General features: G+C 38.4%; 1 pseudogene; it reads left to right on the top strand.

Moving 5' to 3' along the window:
- Positions 1 to 5,489: 5,489 nt before the first annotated feature.
- On the top strand, positions 5,490 to 6,762 carry LOC145005741 (very-long-chain 3-oxoacyl-CoA reductase 1-like; annotated as a pseudogene).
- The last annotated feature ends 365 nt before the right edge of the window (positions 6,763 to 7,127 follow it).

The following is a 7,127-nucleotide window of genomic DNA, read 5'->3' as shown; positions in this document are numbered from 1 at the left end:
TCGTAGCATGTCCTCGAGCATCTAAATCGCCCGCTTGCTCTGTCCGTCAGTCTGTGGGTGGTACGCGGTACTAAAATGCAGCCTCGTACTTAATTCCTCATGAAATTTCTTCCAGAATCTGGAAGTGAAACGCACATCTCGATCCGATCCGAGAAGATCGAGATCGGTACTCCATGCCACGATACCACCTCCCTAACGTACAACTCTGCCAGCCTCTCTGCGGAAGATCTCTCACTGATGGCAAGGAAGTGAGCGCTCTTCGTCAACCTGTCCACAATCACCCAAATTGGATCGACACCCCTAGCAATCCTCGGCAATTTGGTGATAAAATCCATGGTAGTTTGTTCCCACTTCCACTCGGTAATCTCTAATGGCTGTAACTTACCATGCGGACGCTGGTGCTCGGCCTTAACCTTGCGATAGGTTAAGCACCTTTCTACGAACCATGAAACATCCCTCTTCATACAGGTAGTGATGCCAGATCTTGAAGGCGAACACCACTGCCCCCAACTCCAGATCGTGGGTGGGATACCTCGACTCATGAGGTTTCAACTGCCTTAATGCATATATTATCACATGCCCCCTCTACATAAGCACCGCTCCCAACCCTGATATTGATGCATCACAGTATACCACAAAATCCTCCATCCCTTCCGGGAGTGCGAGCATCGGAGCTTCGCACAATCTCTATCGAAGTGTCTCAAATGAGGTATATTGATCTGGAACCCATGAAAAAGCAACACCCTTCCGGGTCAACTTGGTGAATGGCACGGCGATCTTAGAGAAATCCTTGATAAATCCCCGATAATAACCAGCCAACCCAAGGAAACTCCTGATCTCGGTAGGTGACCCCGGCATCTCCCAACTCATCACCGTCTCGATCTTTGCCGGATCGACCAATATCCCCTTCTGGTTAACGAGGTCCCCTAGGAACTGGACCTCCCGTAACCAAAAATCACACTTGGAGAATTTGGCGTAAAGCCTCTCCGATCTCAGAACTTCGAGGATCTCCCTCAAATGCTCCTCATGTTGCACTCTGGATCTCGAATACACCAAGATATCATCGATGAATATGATCACCGAACGATCCAACATCGACCTGTACACCCTGTTCATGAGATCCATGAACGCTGCTGGTGCATTAGTGAGCCCGAAAGGCATCACCACGAACTCGTAATGCTCGCAACGAGTCCTAAACGCTTTCTTCTGGATATCTTCATCCCAAACCCTCATCTGGTGATATCCCAACCTCAAGTCTATCTTGGAGAACCAAGACGCTCCCTGCAATTGATCGAATAGATCGTTGATCCTTGGTAACGGATAACGGTTCTTGACCGTCAACTTGTTCAACTCCCGGTAATCAATACACATCCGGTGTGAACCATCCTTCTTTTTGACAAAAAGGATTGGCGCTCCCCAAGGTGAGCTACTCGGTCTGATAAACCCTTTTCCCAGCAACTCCTGAAGCTGCGAGTATAACTCCTGTTGTTGGGTTTTGAGCATTCTAACACTCCTAAGTGTACATGCAACCCTAAATACCTAGGATCTATGTTTTCTCTATTATACATTCAAATATGAACTTCCAAGGTATTATCCTAATCTAGCATACTAAACAATGAATATAACAAGATAGAATACATAGCTCTTTGATGTAGAAAGTCTTCATGAAGCTTGAGTGCCTAGTACCCCAAGTGTGACACCTCAAATGGTTCACACAACACAAAATACACTTGGAATAACTTGAGAGAAACTTGAACACTCCTTGAAATCGTCTAGCCCTCACACTCACACATAGTGCACGATTTCTTGAGCCATGGGATTCTTTTATATGGTGGATATTAGGGTTACACCATGTAACTCATGACTTTACCCATTCCTTATTCTCCATGGATTTTAACCTCCATGGAGCATCCATGGGTCACCCCATGGACTTAGTCCAACATAAGGAATCGTGGATCACAAGCCCATATATATAAGAATGAATGATTTACACAATCAACCCATGTATTTAATTAGTCTCCTTTTGATCACTTAATTAATTCCAAATTAATTCTTGATCAATACTAATTAAATAACCTTCTTAATATATTAGAGCTTATAATATATTAACAAACCTTAAGTGTTATTTCTATTCTTTTAGTCTATCCAAATGCATGATGCCATGTAACCCAAATGGACCATGCCGAGTCGGGTCAAGTCTTACCAATTATAGTTATGGACTTAGACATTAATCCAACAGTCTCCCACTTGGATAAGTCTAAAACTATTATTGCATATGACTTCAAGAGCTGACTGGAAGTCGTAGCTCTCAAAAGCTTTTGTCGAACTCTAACCTTGTAGATAAACTCTGACCTTTGTCAATGACTTGTCCATTAGATAAGGGATCATATATTCCTCCATTCTAGATATCATATGGACTGATACATGGATTATAATCATTCTCTCTATCCATGTGTTGTTTCCTGATTTTCGATTTATGACGACTGACTAATTGAACAAATCAAATCAGTCTTGGCCCGGCCGAGCACTTCTATTTGTCATCATCAAATCATAGAGGCGCCCGCTTTTATCCCGAAGGTAAAAGGAATGGATAAACTTCGACTCATATGGCTTGTTCTACTACTTGTTGAATCATACACAAAGGCACGTTTTATAACACCGAGTTACAGAATGCGTTTTCGGGCAATCAATGTACAACCTACTCATAGTAACAACTCATATCTCTAGGTTTGAAGAATATAAGATATTATCATCTCATGATCACTCATGATAAAATCCATGAAGTGATTCCAATGAGTGCGGGTTGAATCTAATACTCAGAACTTATGAGCACTCATAAGTGTTGTAGCCCTTTGTCCAACATCTTAGACCTCTACAAGCCAACCCATGATAGTCTTGATTCATATCTACTTCCAACATATGACCGACTGTAGATGGTTTGAATAACTTAGTCATTCCGGAAGAATAACCTAGTTTATTCTGGAAGTCAAAACATGCAAAATGAAACACAAGCATAATTGAATCCAATATGGTATCAAAACCTATAAACATAAATAAAACACCTTTTATTTATCACCATATGATTACACATTATTCATTGTATACTGTTTCAGCTATCAACTTTATTCTTGAATTTAAAACAATAGTTGTCCCATGCTCTAAGCATGTACACTATGTTTTCTAAACACTAGTCATGTCATACACCAAGTATTCATACTATGTTTATCTATGATCTTTACTTTGTGAAATAGATCAATTAAACATAACTACAATGATCCTCTTTTCACAATCCACTACTAGAAAATAGCCCTTTAATGACGCGCGCTGATAGACGATGCGCATTTGTACATGCCCTAAAAAACTAATGTCAGTTCTGGAAAATTTGAAGGATAGACCGCATGCATTTTTGCGCGCCCTAAAATTAGTGTCCAGCAAAAAAAATTAAAAACACAGAGGGAACCTATCCTAAAAAGTGCGTCGTGTTACCCTATCGCTTTATAATTTTAGTCTATTAGCGCGCGTTTTCATTTTTTGGGGGGAATGAAATCCAAAAAATTAAAAACCCCGCTTGCGTCTCCTCCTTCCACAGGAATGCTCACCTCATCAGACTCTCTCTCTCTCTCTCTCTCTATCTCTCTCTCTTCTCTCTCCCTCTCTCTCTCTCTCTACAGTTCCCCTCCATACCACCTCCATGGTTGTCGCAGCTACATCTCACCACCTGCAACCTCAACACAATCGACCATCACCACCATTCCTACTATCCATCGCCGCCCTACCATCTTCTCCATCACCACCTCTTTCTTGTTCTATGTGAAACCCTAAAATCGGTACCAACAACTGATAGGGTTTGGAGAAAAAGTTGATCTAAGAAAAATCAAAGCAAACGACTTAGAATATGCTAATTTTGTCTTTAATTCTAAAGATATTTCCTCCGATTCTAACCCTAGTTCAAAAGATGTATGTCTCTTCTTCTCCTCTCCTTCAATCTTCTCCACATTGAAAGATGTACCAATTCAACGATTCTCCTTCTCTTCCAACAACATGTCGGTCTTCTTCCCTAACTTAACATTAACGAGGTCATCCACAAAAAGCCTTGATTTCTTGCCAAAAAATTCACTAGTTCATCTATTTCACTTGAGGACGATGCCATGGACATCAAAGTCGGTTCTTCATACCACCTAATATTCAACTGTGGTATGTCCCCTTAACCTTCTGGATATTCCATATTCTGTTTTCTTTTCCTCTGAAGACACTTTGTTTCGTTATTCTGTTCGAACCCTATCAGAGAAGAAGGCATGAAGTGTGATCAGGTGTAATTACATGAGTCTAATTCGGGATTTATAATGATATTTGGACCGAATGATGAATCAATTCCGTGGTGTCCTGGGAATTTTGCCTATTTCCAAACCCTAAACATGAAATTTGAAACCTGATTTAAAGTTTTCCCCTTAGGTTTTGTTAGATATATTGATGTTCTGGATTTGATTTTTTATTGTTAGATTTGTGTTTTAAAATAAGTTTTGGAATTCTTCTTCTAATGCTGATTTTTTTTTTGAATAATTTATGCTTATTATTCACTAATCCTCTTCATTGTTTATTAGTAGAACTAGGAAATTCGAAAATTTGTGCATTAAGCTCCTATTTTGTTTTAATTCTTATTTTATTTTGAGTTGATTTATTTAGTACTTATTTTGATCTTCTTTTCTTTATCAGAAACCAGAAAATCATCGATGACACATATCAAAGTGGATCCACACTGCTTCATGTTGGACTGTCCAATATCCAACTGATCTTCTGGATAATCCGGATTTATATGGTTTTTGGCTCATCTAGATGCACCTAAAAAAACCAATAGTTATCTTTAACAGGGCTAAGGAGTATATTAAAGACTATGAGGCTCAGGTATATCTATAATATTCTTACTACCATCATAGTCCTTTTCTTCATTGTTTAATCGTTTTCCTACTGTATATGTTAGTTTACATGTATAAATATGACCAATAGAGCCTCAGTGACAGATTTTGTAGGGTTCAATTAGCTTATACCTTTTGTTGAATCATTTATGAATGTAGATTAGGTCCTATGTGAAATTTCTAACCCAAATAAATTAATGAGGGATATGGGAAATCTTGACTTTAGCTTAAGGTATCTTAACTATTTTCTTTTACAAACATTATCATTTCCATAAACAGGTGATGGTATTTTGGTAATCTCACTTTTAGATATATTTTTTATTTGTTTGACTAGACCCGATGGAAGGGTTATAGACCTGAGGGAGACACCAGGGAAGCTATAGAGGGCTTAAGGTAGGGACATAATGTTGCATCCATATACTTGTGTACATGACAATGACACATGTACATTAACGGATTAATATGCATCCTATTTGTATATCGTATATGACATTTGTGTATGACATAGGTTACACTGTGTTATTACCATAATTAGGTACACCTCTATGTACAGGTGATTAGTAGTGAATAGATGGTATGCTTGATTTGATAAATGATTTTGAATCAGGTAGGTTAAAATCCTGATGTTGCACTACAAAAAGTTTGCAAGTGCAAACCATTTATAATTTGTGAGCTTTTATTTACATTCAGATATGCACAAATTTGGAGGTCTTGCTTCAGTTATTCGGGAACTTAGTAACTCAGATCCTGGAATAAGGGTGGCCTGTGCATGGATTGTTGGTAAAGCCAGTCAAAATAATCCTGTAGTTCAGAAACAGGTAGGTTAAAATCCATTTGTTTGTTAGCTTCAGAGTCAGAGGAGTTCAACATGGAATTAAAATCACTGTATATCTATAAAATTTAGGTCCTTGAACTTGGAGCATTGCCAAAGCTAATGACAATGGTGAAATCTAGTGTGTTAGAGGAAGAAGCAATAAAAGTGTTGTATGCTATTTCAGTGATTATTAGAAACAACCTAAATGGCCTGAAATTGTTCTATTCCGAAGGCGGCGACCTGATGCTAAAGGTAACGCATGTGGAAGTTGACAAATCAAAGTCTTTTCTAATTTAAAACTTGTTTTTAGGGAATTTTGAGCAACGCCACTGCCGAAGTTAGATTAGTGTCACTTGTAGCTCATCTGGCTGAATATCAGTTAGAATATACTAGCAAATAGGATGTTCCTTTTTTCTGCAATTGTGCACTGGTGAGGCTGCTGATTGATTTGACAGCATCAGGTGACCTTGATCTCTACGAGAAGGTTAATATGTTTATAGTTGTATTGGGTCCAATCTTCAATTAGGAGGTTCCTTTTCTCTACTAAAATCATCCCTTCAAATCTTGAATTAGGTGTTAGTTAATTTCCTCAGACCCGCTAAAAACCTCAAGAAAGACGGGTCATGGGTATTGGTTACGGGTCCTATAGATGGTATTGGTAATGCCTTTGCCTTCCAACTGGCTAGTAAAGGACTAAATTTGGTTCTTGTGGGTCGGAATCTTGCTAAACTAAACGACGTTTCAGATTCAATCCGAACTAAATTCAAACAAACCCAAATCAAAGTTGTTGTGGTTGATTTTAGTTGTGATTTAGATCATGGGATTGAGAGGATTAAGGAAACAGTTGTTGGTATAGATGTTCGGGTTTTGATAAATAATGTTTGGGGTTTGCTATCCTTATGCTAGTTTTTTCATAAAGTTGATGATAAGTTGATGTCTGATTTAATTAAGGTTAATGTTGAAGGGACGAATAAAGTTACAAATGTCGTCTTGACTGGAATGATCAAGAGAAAGAAAGGAGCTATTGTTAAGTGAAGAAACACTCATATATAGCTTACTGGATTAAGGGCTTGTTTCTTTCTACTTAGTATTTCTTACTGGTTCTGAACAAGCCTCTCATCTCACATTTGAGTTTATAGGAATCAACAATCACTGTGAAACTTCTAGTGTTTAGATTTCTTACTAGTTGTGAGCATTTGTTTCTTCCCTTTCTACCCTTCACTTGCAGGTTGATGATTTGTCAAGAATGTTCAAACTATTTTCCAAAAATACCCCATGGATTGGATCCTGTCTCTAGTATGTTTAAATAGGTTTGTGATTTTGGAGTTGGATTCTATTTTTTTAAGTAGAATGCAGTTATTTGTATTTATTATCAACTGTTTTTATCTTTTTGACGCAAG

This window comes from Lactuca saligna, chromosome 1 (assembly GCF_052625555.1).
Source record: "Lactuca saligna cultivar CGN05327 chromosome 1, ASM5262555v1, whole genome shotgun sequence".
Classification (NCBI taxonomy): Eukaryota; Viridiplantae; Streptophyta; class Magnoliopsida; order Asterales; family Asteraceae; genus Lactuca; species Lactuca saligna.
The sequence above is the reverse complement of the archived record's forward strand: the minus strand, read 5'-3'. Positions and strand labels throughout refer to the sequence as shown.